At 45.8% G+C, this 14,686-nt stretch overlaps 2 protein-coding genes across 4 annotated transcripts in view; both read left to right on the top strand.

The window, feature by feature from the left end:
• Med20 (mediator complex subunit 20) overlaps positions 1-14,686 on the top strand; it is a 113,497-nt gene that overhangs the window by 58,865 nt on the left and 39,946 nt on the right. The gene's annotated exons all lie outside the window — the stretch shown is intronic.
• The window catches only part of Ccnd3 (cyclin D3), an 88,006-nt gene that overhangs the window by 58,955 nt on the left and 14,365 nt on the right, over positions 1-14,686 (top strand). Inside the window, exon 1 of one of the 3 annotated variants that reach the window (XM_048805312.1) lies at positions 4,531-4,552. The exons of the other annotated variants lie outside the window; for them this stretch is intronic. The gene's annotated coding sequence lies outside the window, so the exon portion shown is untranslated. Of the gene's footprint in view, positions 1-4,530; positions 4,553-14,686 lie in introns of those variants that run through there. 3 annotated transcript variants of the gene reach the window in all.

Genomic DNA, 14,686 nt, shown 5'->3' with positions numbered 1-14,686 from the left:
ATATATATATATATATATATATATATATACACACACACACACACACACATATATATGTGTGTGTGTGTACGTGTGTGTATTTTATTCATAGTTTAGAAAAAGCTTATTTTAGCGTAACAAGTCAATATTAGCCATATAAACACTAGTATTGTGGTCAAATTTGGGGAAACTTCCATAAAATATTTTTCCATATATGTGCCACAAGATTTTAGGGCATGGGGCTGGGATTGTGGCTCCGTGGTAGAGTGTTCGCCTGGCATGCGCGGGGCCCTGGGTTCCATCCTCAGCACCACATAAAATGGAATAAAGGTATTGTGTCCAACTAAAAAAATAAAATATTTAAAAAAAAAGATTTTAGGGCATGACATGTTTTCTGGTGCAGCGATCTAAGATAGTCTTTGAATTGGTGACCCTGTTTGCTGTCCGCTAAATGTTACCTTCCTTGATAGCAGCATTTTCTGTCGGATCAGCAGGAAATTCTAATCTTTTCCAGCACAGCTTCTCTTCCAGTACTTCAGATGGAATGAAGATGGTTTACATTAATAAAAGACTCACAATTAAACTCTTTTCTCATATATCCCTGACCTTTTAAAAGGAACTCATTACAAAATACCAGATGAGAAAACACTGGAAGCATTTACAATGATCGACCTAGAAGAGGGAAGGCTTGGGGAGGGAGCTCAGAACCACCTTCAAGGCTGGGGACAGCCATGGGTGTTGGGATCCCTGGGGAGTGTCCCGAGACTCTGGGGTCTGGGGAGGTGCTTTCATAGCTACACAGTTAAATAGGGTCTGCAGATCGTTTGGACTCAGGTGGACCTAAAATGGATAAAAAGGATACTAGAGGAGTCTGGGAGAGCAGCTAGGAATGTCCTCTATGTGGCCCCAGCTGTGACCCTCAGTGCTCTAAATGTGGTCCCTTTTCCAGCCAGTGATATGGGCAAGCAGCTGCATAGATATGTGGGTTCTCAGACCCCTGCAGAGCCGTCCAATGGGAAACCTGAATGTTAACAGAGCTGTGACTCCTGTGCAGGTTTTTCTGAGACAAGCCTGGAATAGAGACTTTTTGTTTTTGTACCAGGGATTGAACCCAACGGCTTTTAACCACTGAGCCACATCCTCAGCCCGTTTTTTAAATTTTTTTATTTTGAGACAGGGTCTCGCTAGGTGGCTTAGGGGCCTTGCTAAATTGCTGAGACTGAACTTGGTCATGTGATCCTCCTGCCTCAGAGATCCTCCTGCCTCAGCCTCCTGAGCCACTGGGATTACAGGCAAGCGTCATTGCCTGGCTGGAATAGAGACTTTCGCATGAACTTCCTGATGCAGCCCACCCCAGCTTGGCCCTTGGTTCCCTTTCCTCTGTGTCCATAACCTTGGGGACTGGCCTCTCTTGTAGCAGCCATTGCCCTACATCTTCATTTCCCCTCCCACCCCATGGTGAACTCCAAGAAAGACCAGACATATTCGTCTTTGACTTCCAGTCCCTCACACTGCCTAGCACACTGGAGACACTATCTCTGGAATACCCACTGTGTGCCAAGATCCCTGCCTCTAACTCGCTCAGCCCTGGCCTCAAGCTGGGGGCTGAGACGAATATCCCCACTGTATAGATAAAGAAACTAAGGCTCAGTCTCCTGTCCAGAGTCATAAATGGTGGACCTGGGAATCAACTCCGGCGGGGTTTGATTCCAAAACCTTCAACAGCCAAGGATCAGCCAATGTTTCCTGAATTATTTAATTTTTCATTAAGCATTTGCTCATGGTATTGTTTATTCATTGAGGAGACTCGGGTAAGATGAGCAGAGCGACCAGGTTTTCTTGGCCAGCTCTCTTTAGAGAGCTCTTTGGTGGTCAGCCTTGGGGGGCAGGGTGCTGGGCTGTTGGGGAGGCCTCCCAGTCTGTCCGGCTATGATGATCCTGCTGCCTGGGAGTGGGGATGACACTCAGACCTCTGCCTCCTGCCCCTTTCAAGAGGTTCTCTGTGACTCAGCAAAGACAGCCACGGATCTGAAATCAGAGATGAGGGAAAAAAAAAACCCAAACCCTCAAAAATGTGTTCTTTTCCTGAAGGAATTTCCCTTTCATGTCATTCATTCCTCCACCAGGGAATCCTGGGAGCCTTCAGCCTGTGGTCAGCTGTGTCCTGCATGCCAGCATTTTCTGGGACTCACCCCCTTTTCCTCCTGGCTCCTTACTGGGCCCAGAGATAGCATCAGGCTTTTCTCCTCCCTAATCCCTGACTCTAGGCAGCTGGGGACCTGTTCAGCCCTGATCTATTCAGTTTGGTCATTAAATCCTGATCCTGGACCCAGATTATCTGGGTTCAAATTCTGCCTCTACCTCTTACTAGCTGTGTGACTTAGGTAGGTCACTTCACCTCTCTGTGTCTTAGTTCGATTCTCTCCAAAGTGAAGATAACAATACATTTGAGGATGAAAATAATTCGTCTATGTAAAGCATTTGGAACAATGCTGACATAACTGTTATCAATTCTGGAAGTTATTAATTCTGGAGGTTATTGATACCTGCAAGAGACTTGGATGGATATATACTAAACTTCTCTTTTCATTTCTTCTAGTCTCACCCTGGAATTTTTGTGAACTCTCAATTATTCACGCTGTCAAGGGCTTAAGGGGGCAATTGCAAATGAGTGAATAAATTAATAAATTAGAAAGCTTGAGTTGCCTGCTGAAAATGAGATTATTGTTATGGATGAGGAAGCTTAGCTCAATAGATGGTTGATTTGGGAATAACTACATCCAGTCTAGGAGGGGGTGGCCCCCTGAGAATTTCCAATCATGAGGTTGATAGAGCAACCTATGAACAGGCAGTTTACTGTTAAATGTGGTAAATTCTGTATGAAGATATACAGATGACAGCAGAAAGGAAGTGGAATTCTTGTCTTGGGGGTTGGGGGTGGCTGTGACTCTCAGCCCTGGCTGGGTTTCAGAACCACCTGGCAATCAACACGTGGAACCTGAGGGCTTTGATTTCCAGTTCTTCAGACAGAACAGGGCCATCAGAATTCCTAATAATTCTTCACCAGGTGGTCAGGAAACCAAGCTGCGCATCAAACATCATCATGATATAAGCACGTACTACAAATTGGGCCATCTAATCCACTTTCAATCCTCTCTACAAAGCAACTTAAAGTATCCCCATTTTTCAGGCAAGAACATTGAGGTTTAAGTAATTTGACCAAAACTGCACAGCAGAGCCCTCATTTTAATCCAGCTCTATGTCTAAAGACCTGTTTTATGTCATATGCCACGCTAACAGGACGTCAGCCTGGAAGAATCTTACCAGAAATTGAAATTAAGATAGTCAGCTCTTGCTGGGGTTGTAGCTCAGTGGTAGAGCACTTGCCTAGCATGTGTGAGGCACTGGGTTCAAATCTCAGCACCAAATATAAAATAACTAAAGCAAAATAAAATAACTAAAACAACTAAAAAAGAAAAATATATTTTAAAAAAAAGATAGTCAGCTCAGATGTGAACTCTAACGTCCCTCTGTAATGGGTCAGAGCAAAGATCTGCCAGCCCATTTAAAGCACAAAGGCTCAGAGCCAGGGGGAGCCCGGATCTTTGTCCTTTGGCCTCTATTAGCATATCTAAAGGAAGAATGAGTCCTGGGGGGTGCACCAGGGCGTGGGCCAGTTAGCCTCATATTTTGTGAGCTAAGGGGAGGGGTCTTGACCCAGCATACCCCTGGCAGCATTGTGATCTGGCATTAATTTTTGCCCTTGTCTGTGGTCCCTGAACTCTGGCTCCTTGATTTCATTCTATGACCCCTCTGTCTTCACCTAGGGACTTAAACATGACTAGTCTCCCCTTCCCATGCTCCCCTCATTCCCAAGATGGCAGAGTCCACTCTGCTCCCACTCTGCTGCCTGTGCTGAGGGCTTCAGAGGTGCACACTTCCAAGGCCCTGGTTTAGGTACTGAGGTTAATGGTGGTGAGGGAGAATTGTCCTCAGACAGGACCAGAGTTTACATTCCAGCAGGCTCTGTGCTGGCTTTAGACCTCAGAAATCACTTTAATTTTGGTTTTTGGTCTCATTTTCTTTACCTGTGAAATGGGATGATGATGCCTACTCCAAATGACTGTTGGGAGGATGAAAATAGACAATAGGCATTCCAAGTGTAGAGTAAGAACTCTATAGATGGTACCCACATGTGATTCAGCTGGTACAGAGCTTCATGTGACTGTCTGCAGGCACTTTAGAATCAACATGTGAAATAGAGAACCTTTCCCCCAAATTTGTCCTTCCACTTGGATTCCTATCAAAGGAAACAGAGATACCTTCCATGAAATTTCCAGAGCCAGAAACCTAGGGTGACCTTGGCCTTTCCTTCCACAACCATCCAAATGGGCACTGAATTTTAGTGATTCTGTCTCCCGCTATTTGGCTATTACAAGCCACCGTTGGAACTTCTTTGTTGTTGTTTTCTTTGTTTGAAACTCCTTGACAGGGTCTCATTATGTTGTCCAGGTTGTTTCCCACCTGACTTGCTGGGCCAGCTGGGACAGTGCTGAACCACCAAACATGCCAGGTACTGTCTCCCCAGCCTCCTGCCCCTCCCCTCCTCAGCTTGTTAGCTTCCACTGGGGATGCTGCTTTGCTAATATCCTCTGGGAGAAGTTTGCCCATACACCCACGTATGCACGCGCGCACGAGCACACACACACACACACACACACACACATAACAGATGCATCAAGTGCCTCTCTCTTGAAGCTTCTGTCTTTCCAGGACTCTGGAGCCCCTGAGCACTTGACTCCCCTCTGGGCATTGCCCTCAGTAGGAGGTCTCCTCACAAGGCTTAATAGTCAGAGGGCTACACTGCTGGTCAAGCACAGTCTTAAACATGCTCCCAACCCTGTGGTGTAGATGCACCTCATCTGGTGACTGAACAGCTTGCTCTGGCCAGGCCCTGGGGCAGGCACTGGGGATGTGGCAGGGTAAGGACAGTGGAGGTGCCAGAGGAGGGGAGGGTTCCTGTTTTATCTTGGAAGGTCAGGAAAAGCCTCTCTGGAAAGTAAAACATGAGCAGAGACCTGAGGGAAGTGGAAGGTGAATATCTAGGGCAAGTAGGGTCCAGGCTGAAGGGATTATTAGCCCCATTTGATGAACGAGGGAAACCAGGACTCTGGGGAGGTCATCCAATGCCACAGACCAAGTGGCAGAGCTGGGTTTCAAAACCAGGTTCTGGAAATCTCCCTGTTAACCTTGACGTTTTGCTGTCTTTTGTGGCACACAGCAACTGTCTTTGCTGAGGGCCAGGCTGGCTCGGACCAGCACCCACACTTTCACTGGGGCTGGGCCTCACACATCCTGGAGAGGAGGGGCTGATCACCTGGCTTGAGATGTGGGTTCAATGGGTGGCTCTGCCTTTCTGTTTTGTGTATCTGTTTCTGTGGCCTCTACTGGATAGACAGTGTGTCTACTTTCTGGTCAGCTGCAAGAATCATGCTTCTCCTGCAGAGCCGAGAACCAGTCCCTGAAATATGGGGACTTGGCCAAGGCAAGTTTTCCTCGTTGGTCAGCCATCAGGATGGCTCCTGTGGGCACCCACTGTCTTTCACAGCTTCCTTCAAAATTCAGCAGGAGGCACTGCGGCTTTTTGCAGGTAGTGTTTAAGTTGGCATCAAAGGACGTAGAGCATTCCTAGAAAGATGGGAATGGGAGATGCATTTTAGGCAGAAAGAAGTACGTGAGTTGAGAACAGCCTCAATGCTGCTCAGTCAGGGGCCCTGAGTCCAGGTGCAGCTCTGTTGAGGAAGGGAAGATAAGGTTGGAGAGAGAATGTAGGGTCAGATCATGGCAGCCTTTTTTTCCCCCTTTTAATGGCCTACTTTGCATGTTTCAGGTTGGAATTCCAGTGATTCTGGAACTTTGCAAAGTTTCAGATAATTGATCTGGATTTTTCCTGTGGACATAAGGGCTTTAAGAAGCAAAGAATGCATACAGGAATTCCTCAAGGTTTTGAAAGACTGCTTGGGCTATGCAGAGAGCGCAGGTTAGAACAGGTGAATGGAGACAGGCTACTGCACCAGTCTGGGTGTTAGATAGGAGCACCCAAGCCTTGAGTGGGGGGACAGATTCCACAGACATTTGGAAGTGTTAGTGACAGGACCTGCTTGCAGATTGATGTGGACATGCTTGGTGTAGGGGGGACCTCAAGAAGAATGGTGTCAGCATTTTTAGCTTGAGTGACTCAGCAGATCCCCGTTCACTGACACACAATACAAAAGACGAGGGGGCAGGTTTGAAGCATCTAGAGTTCCAGGAATCCATCAGTGTGACATCTAGGTGGATGTGGGCTGGGAGTTTGGGATGGAAGTTAGAGCTGGAGAAACATGAAGGCTGAGGCTGCTGAAGGAAGAGAGGAAGATCTCTGAGGTGTGCAAAGAGAGGAGACAGGGCCTTGGCTCAATCTGCGGGCAGGTGGAGGAAGTAAAGCCAAAGAAGGAGCTGGAAGGGGGTGGTGGGGAGGCTAAAGTATGCAAAAGATGTATTGACTAAGGCATTGCTGGAACTCTTTGACGTGTCTCAGCAGCGATGGAGGCCACTTCTCAGGGGGAGTGCATAACTGACCTTACCTGGGTTATCTGCTCAGAAACCAGGGTCTTTTCCACCCTGGGCTTGCTTGCACGGCCTAGATGTAGCTCTCCTCTCCACATGCCCAGCCTCCTGCTGCCCAGGGGAAAGTCACAGAAATGGGGGTGCTCACCCTCCTCATTACTCTCCAGGAAACTCAGCTCAGGGCTGTGCACACTTGGGGGCTCAGCATACTAGCAAGTGAGTGACCAAACAGAATAGATGTCAGTGGTGACCTTGTTCCACTGCTTGGCCTGGTGTGTGAGGTATTCAAGGGGAATACCTCATTTTGAGTAATGAGTATAATTTACCCTCAGAATCTTGAGTTGTTTCCGGCTTGCTCCATTCATCGGTCCCTCTGTCTGTCCCTCCACCCATCTATTCATCCATCCTGTATCCAGCGTTCCCAGTGGAAATATCTACCAAAAGTCAAGCACTTTCAAAACTGCGCAGAGATCCCTGTGCTTTATCTTATTTAAAAAAATTTTTTTTTTTTTTTTCATCTCAGTGCCCCTTTAGCAGTTATTCCCCTTGACCACCACCAGCAGCCCCTGGGCAACCATTAATCTACTTTCAGCCTGTAGATTTTGCTATTCTGGACATCTCATATAAATGGAATCTTTACTGATATGTGGTCTTCTGCGTCCGGCTTCTGTCACCTATGATGTTTTCAGAGGCCATGCCTGCTCTCACGTCTCAGCACTACATTCCTTTTTATGACCCAGGGATACTCCATTGTATTGAGAGAACACATTGTGTTCATCTGTTCATATGTTTAGGATGTTTTTACTTTTTGAGTATTATGAATAATGCTTCTCTGACCTTTGTATAATATATATTTTTTTGTGGACATATGTTTCTGTTTTCTTGGGATAGACATAAAAGCAAAATTGCTATGTTACATGGTGATTTTTTTATTTGTCTTTATTTGTTTTTGGTACTAGGGATTGAATCCAAATACACTTAACCTCTGAGCCACATCTCCAGCACTTTATTTATTTATTTATTTATTTTGAGACAGTGTCTCACTAAGGTGCTTAGGGCTCACTAAGTTGCTGAGGCTTGAACTCAAGATCCTCCTGCCTCAGCCTCCCGAGTTGCTGCGATTACAGGTGTGCGCCACCATGCCCAGCTAGGTTACATGGTAATTTACATCTGTCATTTTGAGGAATTGCCAAACATTTTCCGAAAAGGCCATCCTGTTTTCCATTCTCACCATCAGTGAATGAGGGTTTGCTTGTTCACATCTTCACCAGCATGTATTTCAAAACTGGGATATTTGAGAGCCTTGGTAATTATGCCAGCATAATCAGGACTATCTGGAACATATTCTTACTTTGCCTAGATACCAAAAAAATATAAAATTCGATTCCTGATTTCAGGGAATTTTCTGGTCACATGTTGAGTCAAAGCTCCAAGACCCACATACTAGAGTCAATTAAAGAATCAAGTAAAGATAAATTATCAAGAAGGAAAGGTGGGGAGGGGGGGCTAGGGATGAATAGAGATACTTTGGATTATGACAGAGGATAGTGAAGGGAGGGGAGGGGGCATGGGAGTAGAACGAATCGGACATTGTTACCCCGTGTGCATATATGATTACACAACCAGTGTGTTCTACATCAGGTACAACTCTATGTATGATGTGTCAAAATGCATTCTACTGTCATGTATAACTAGAACAAATTTTTAAAAAGGAGAGAAGGAAAGCAGGGGCTGGAGTTGTAGCTCAGAGACAGAGCGCTTGCCTAGCACGAGCAAGGCATTGGGTTCCATCCTCAGCACCACATAAAAATAAATAAAAGGAAAAAAAGGTATTGTGTTCACCTATTTAGAAAAAAAGAACTGGAATGATTTAAAAAAAAAAAAAGGAAAGAGTCGGGCGCAGCACATGCCTGTAATGCCATGGCTGGCCGTACTGAGGCCAGAGGATCTTGAGTTCAAAGCCAGCCTCAGCAATAGTGAGGTGCTAAGCAACTCAGTGAGACCCTGTCTCTAAATAAAATACAAAATAGGGCTGAGGGTGTGGTTCAGTGGCTGAGCGCCCCTGAGTTCAATCCATGGTACTCCCTCACAAAAAGAAAATAAAAAATAAAAAACAAAGGAAAGCAGGCTAGGGATGTAGCTCAGTGGTAGAGAACTTGCCTAGCATATACATGGTTCAGTACCACACCAAAGAAATAAAATGTGGTAAAGAAGAAGGAAAGCAAAACACATCTTAATTCCTCCAGGAGACTGTATTCTCTTTAAAATACAAGAACCAACCCTGACATGATGGTGTGAACCTACAGTCCCAGTTAGCGGGAGGCTGAGGCAGGAGGATCACTTTGGCCCAGGAGTTGCAGGCCAGTCTGGGCAAGAGCAGAGCTCTGTCTGTCTGCATTGTTCATGGACCCAGGAGTGTCTTGTGTTTGATAAGGTCTCAATAAAGATCTGTGGACTGAGGGGATGAATGGGAGAGTGAATGATCCAGACTCTCTTGAATGAATTACCCAGAACTGTTTTTTGGGGGTTTGGGGAGAAATATTTTCTAAAACTGCATCTTTTTGGTTCCATGTTTGTAGCACACTAACGACTAATTTTAAATGAAAAAAATTAATAACCTACCATTAGAGAAGCCTTAAACTGGGTCCTGCAAGTAGAAGTGGCTGAAACCAGGTAGAGCAAAGACCATCCCAGCAGGGGAACTGCCCTGAGCAGGGAGACAGGAGGGTCTTTATGCAGAGTACCTTTCCCAGAAGTTAGCCACATTTGGGATTAAAAGATGCAGTGCCTACACCCTGGGAGTTTCCCATCTTTGAGGGAAAAGAAGATTTATTCATAGAAAACAATGGGAGTAGTTTAGAACAACCTTTAACTGGCCATCCATGATCTTTAATCTTATAACCCTGGGAGCTTGGTGGAAGAGGTGGGCCAGGAGTTAGGCCTTGAGGGAAGGGGCTGGAATTGGGGAAGGGAGCAGGATGCCAGTGGTGAGTGATAAGGCCCTGAGGTAGGTTGGAGTGCTGGGGCTGAGATAAAGCTGGAAAGAGCAGCTGGGGCCTCTAGCAAGAGAACTTTAAGAGCCAGGCTGGTTGACTTTTAAATTTGGCCTGATAAGCAGGTCCTTGGACTGCAGATGAAAGGAGTGTCTGAGAGAGATTAATCTGATGGCCTTGGGCCATTGATGGTGATCTGTCTGGGAGCAGTGTGAAGACAGGAGTTCTGGAGGCTTTTGCAATAGAAATGTGGGCCCAGCATTTCAAACCAGAGTTTGAAACCCTTAATGAAACTCCACCTGCTAGTTGAATCCTGTCCATGACTTCCATGGAATTCATTTTTTCCTTAACCATAAGGAGTTGAAGCCATTATTTGTATATTGCAACAATCAGGGCTATACCGTGAACCGGAATCCAAAATGTACAGATATTCCCGAGACAGGATATAAAGATTTCACATAAATTTCAGGTTGGCAGAGGGCAAGTTTAGATCAGAATCCTCAGAGAGATGCATTCCCTCTTCTCCGTGGTAAGGGGTTTGCTTTACCACAGAGGTGGGTGAATAGCATACACAGGTAGGAACTAAGGGATTTCAGAGTGGTTTTGTTGCAGCCAAGTAACTGATTGGTTCAGGAAACCAAACAAAGGAAGAAATCCAAGATGGCACCAGGATTTAAGGTCTGAAGACTCCAAAGAAAGATGGTAGTATTCTTAGAAATGTGCCAGTTTATTGAGGGATGGCAAGATGGTGGCCTACATTTAGAATATTGAAAATAGGTGGCTTAGCTAGTCCCAGGAAAGACTGGTCAGGTTGGTCATGGAGGAGAGGCCAGCACATTGTGGTCTTTCCCAGCCTTTGCTAGGACTCTAGAAATTTGGTCAACTGGCATATTTACTGCTTTGCCTGCTTTACTTTTGATGTATTTCCAATAAGTAAGATGCTTGCTATAGGGTTTTACTAGATGCCTTGTATAAAACTAAGGAAGTTGCTGTCCACTCCTGCTTTGCCAAGGTTTTGGGTTTTTTTTTGGTGGGGCATTTCAGACAGGGCCTTGCTAAGTTGCTGAGGCTCTCCTCAAACTTGCAGTCCTCCTGCCTCAGCCTTCTAAACTACTGGGATTACAGGCTTGTACCACCACACCAGGCCTGTAAATGGGTGTTGAATTTTATCAAATGCAAATGCCTTTCTGACTTCTGTTGATGTGATCACATGATTTTCCCCCTTTAATCTATTGGTGTAATGAATTATATTGATTTTTTTTTTCAAAATAGTAAGCCAACTAGGCATTTTGACATAAAGTCAACTTAATCACAACACATTAACCTTTTTATATATTGCTAGGATCAGTTTGCTAATATCTTACTTAGGATTTTGCATCCATATTTTTAAGTGTAATTTTTCTTTTCATACACTCTTCTTTTTCAGTTTTGGAATCAATATTATATTAAAAATGAGAAGTGACTCCTCTTTTCATATCCTCGGAGTTTGTATAGGATTAAAATTACTTTGTTTTTTTAGTACTGGGATTGAACTCAAGGTTCACTGAACCACATCCTCAGCCCCTTTTTATATTTTATTTAGAGGCAGGGTCTCACTGAGTTACATAGGGCGTCGCTAAATTGCTTAGGCTGGCCTTGAACTGGAGATCCTCCTGCCTCAGTCTCCTAGCCTCGGGATTACAGGTGTGTGCCACCGCACCTGGCTGAGATGACTTGTTTCTTGAATGTGTGGTAGTACTCTGCATGTTTGCTCTTAAAGGTTATCCCATCACGTGGGTGACAGAAGAGAAAGGAACTTGCTTGAAGAGTGAAAGTAGCTTAACAATAAGGAAAATATTTCACACATCATAAAAAGTCCAGAGGTAGATTTAGAATTGGTTAATCAGTAGCTCAAGAGTGTCATCAGGAAAGGGTATTCATTCTGGTAATTTTCAGATGTCAGCTTCTTCCATCAATGCAAGATGGTGTAGCTGCTTTAAGCATCATGGCACAATGGTTTCAAAGTGTAGTTTACAGGCCAGGTGTGGTGGTACAAGCCTGTAATCCCAGTAGTTTAGAAGGCTGAGGCAGGAGGACTGCAAGTTTGAGGATAGCCTCAGCAACTTAGCAAGGCCCTGTCTGAAAATAAAAAATAAAAAAAGGGCTGGGGATGTGGCTCAGTGGTAAAGCACCCTTGGGTTCAATTCCTGGTACGTTCCCCACCCCCCCCAAGTAGTGTAGGTTCCAGCTGGGGGTATACCTCAGTAGTAGAGTGCTTGCCCAGCAAGTGAGGCCCTGAGTTCAATTCCCAGTGCTGAGAAAGAGGTAGGGTAGAGAGGTCGGGGTGGGGAAGGAAGAAGGGAATAAAGAGGAGTGGATTCTGTAAGCCCCGAGCTATCTGTCATTTGGGTGAGTTGCTTAAACTCCCTATGAAATGAGATTATGAGAGTACTTTACCTTAGAAGTTTGACATTAATTGGATAAAACACATATGAATTTTTAAAAAACTCTTAGAAGCCAGTGCCATGGCACACACAGTAATCCCAGCAGCTCAGGAGGCTGAGGCAGGAGGATAGTGAGTTCAAAACCAGCCTCAGCAAAAGCAAGGCACTAAGCAACTCAATGAGATCCTGTCTCTAAATAAAATAAAAAATAGGGCTGGGGATGTGTTCCGTGGCTGAGTACCCCTGAGTTCAATCCCTGGTAACACCCCCCTCCCCCCAAAAAAAACCCCACAACTCTTAGAATAGTGCTTGGCACATATTAGGCATTCAGTAAATACTAGCATATCTTAATCCATTCTCACACAAGGCAGACAAACAATGACAAGAAACTGTTTTTCTCTTGTGCCTCATTTTCTTTTTAATTTTTAATTTTGGTGGCAGGGTACCGGGGGTTGAACTCAGGGGCACTAGACCACTGAGCTACATGCCCAGCCCTATTTTGTATTTTATTTAGAGACAGGGTATCGCTGAGTTGCTTAGTGCCTTGCTTTTGCTGGCTTTGAACTGGAGATCCTCCTGCCTCAGCCTCCCAAGCCTCTGGGATTATAGGTGCCTGCCACCACGCTCTGGTTTGTGCCCCATTCATAGATGCTTGGTGGCTGCCTTACCTTCACACTCTCTTGGTTAGGATTGTGGCAGGTGCCTATTCCTCAACTAGTCGTGGTTTTGTTATAACTTGGTTTGGAATATTATAGATTCAGCTTCCGAGTCAAGGGAGCGCCTGAACTCCTGTCCCCCAAATACAGCACACCTAATACAGCAACACGATCTGGGTTCTGTACCCAGGGAAGAATCTGGGGTGGTGATGGTGGGGGTCTGTTAGTCCCACAAGGAGGGGCAGAGCAGGAGCCCACCCCTGCTGGTTCTCTATGGGGCCCTTCTGTCTAGCTGTCAGGGTTCCTCAGCGCCTTTGAACACATATTATCTCCTCTGGTTCTAGAACCGCCCTCCCCCTGGCATTGTTATCCCCCTTTACAGACTGGAGACTGGTTCTAGGTGGGGGTGCTTGCCCAGTGGATGTGTGTGTTTGGGACTGAGCCAGGTCCTGGGGCTCAAGATCTTCAGACTGAAATTCTGTCCTTTTATCTCTATTCTGTGAGCTCCCAGTTGTTTGTCTTTACCTGCCACCTCCACAGATGCCACTCCCATGTGCTCCTCTGCTGTCTACTTAATAATTAATTAATTAATCTATCTATCTTTTGGATTGAACCCAGGGGCACTTAACTGCTGAGCCACATCCCCAGCCTTTTACAAATATTTTATTTAGAGATAGGGTCTCACTGAGTTACTTAGGGCCTCGCTTTTGCTGAGGCTGGCTTTGAACTAGAGATCCTCCTGACTCAGCCTCCCAAGCAGCTGGGATTACAGGCGTGTGCCACTGCCCAGGCCCGGCTACTGAATATTTTAAATACAACCTTTTCATTAAATTAAAGAGAAACTTGGTAGAGTCCCAGGTTTAATGTCTGATAACACATACGCACACACATCATAATGAGCACAGAATATTTGTTCACACCTAGAACTTGGGCTCTGGCTCCCAACTGCCTGGGTCTGGGTCCAGTGCTGCCAGGCAGTACAGGCCATGGGTCTCTGTGGCGATGTCATGGCTCTTACCATCAGAGTGTAGCAGGCTCACTCCTAAGTGCCAGCACTGCAACCCTGTCTGCTTGTTCTAACTATCAAAGTCCATGGTGCCCTCCCATGGGGAGGCTGGAAGTGCCCAGGAATTGATCCTGCTCCACCCCCATCCCCAGCAGCCCTCAACCAATGGCTTTAGGAATTGGGGGACAAATATCCCAGGTCCCTACCCCTCGGCTAGGCATTCTAAGGCAAGCACTTTCCATAGATTCCCAGAATTCCGAGGCAGGACTGAGCTCCAGTTACTCACAGTGGAAATTTAGTAATGCAGTCTGTCCCTCCTGTCCCTTGCCAGCTCTGTTTCTCTTTGGAGGTTCCTGGAATCGCCTCTCAAGTAAATCACCTCTAAACCACACGGCTTCACTTGAATTTTTCAAGTGAAGTCTCCGGGCCTGCTTCTGGGGGAAGCCACTCGCTGGCTGGATGTCTGCCTTGGAGGATTGCCTCCCCTCTTTGTGCCTCTTACATGTCATCTTATCTGAGGTACGGGAAGCAGCTAAAAGCATAAAGCAAATGTGCTAAAACTCTCAGTGCCTGGCTAGAATAGTGGCTTAGCAAGGCCACTATTCTATTAAAATTACTACCTAAAATGTCTGCTATGTGCCCGGGGTTGTTATTATACATTGGGACATACCACTCAGGACTTTTTGGGGTGCCTCCCTCCTGCCTCTTCCTTCTTCCCACTTACTGAGTTCCTGCGGTCCCAGTTCTGCCACCATAGACTGTCTCGTGAGGTTCAGGTGACCAGGACCATCAATCCTACTCTTCTCAGTGCAGCATGCTCTTCCCATCTCACAGGAACTGTTCTGTCTACCTCTGGTGGGAGTTGCAGATGCCCAGGTGAAAGCCTTCTATCTTAATGGCATCTCAGATTCCTCCATGATGCGGATTATCAGGTCATCCACTTTAAGACTGGGAACTCATAAAAGGGAAACTTCTCATCTCTCACCTATGTCTTGCATGTCCCAGGACAGCCTAAATCCTGCC

This window comes from Marmota marmota, unplaced genomic scaffold (assembly GCF_001458135.2).
Source record: "Marmota marmota marmota unplaced genomic scaffold, marMar, whole genome shotgun sequence".
Taxonomy (NCBI): Eukaryota; Metazoa; Chordata; class Mammalia; order Rodentia; family Sciuridae; genus Marmota; species Marmota marmota.
This window is presented reverse-complemented; position numbering and strand designations above follow the sequence as displayed.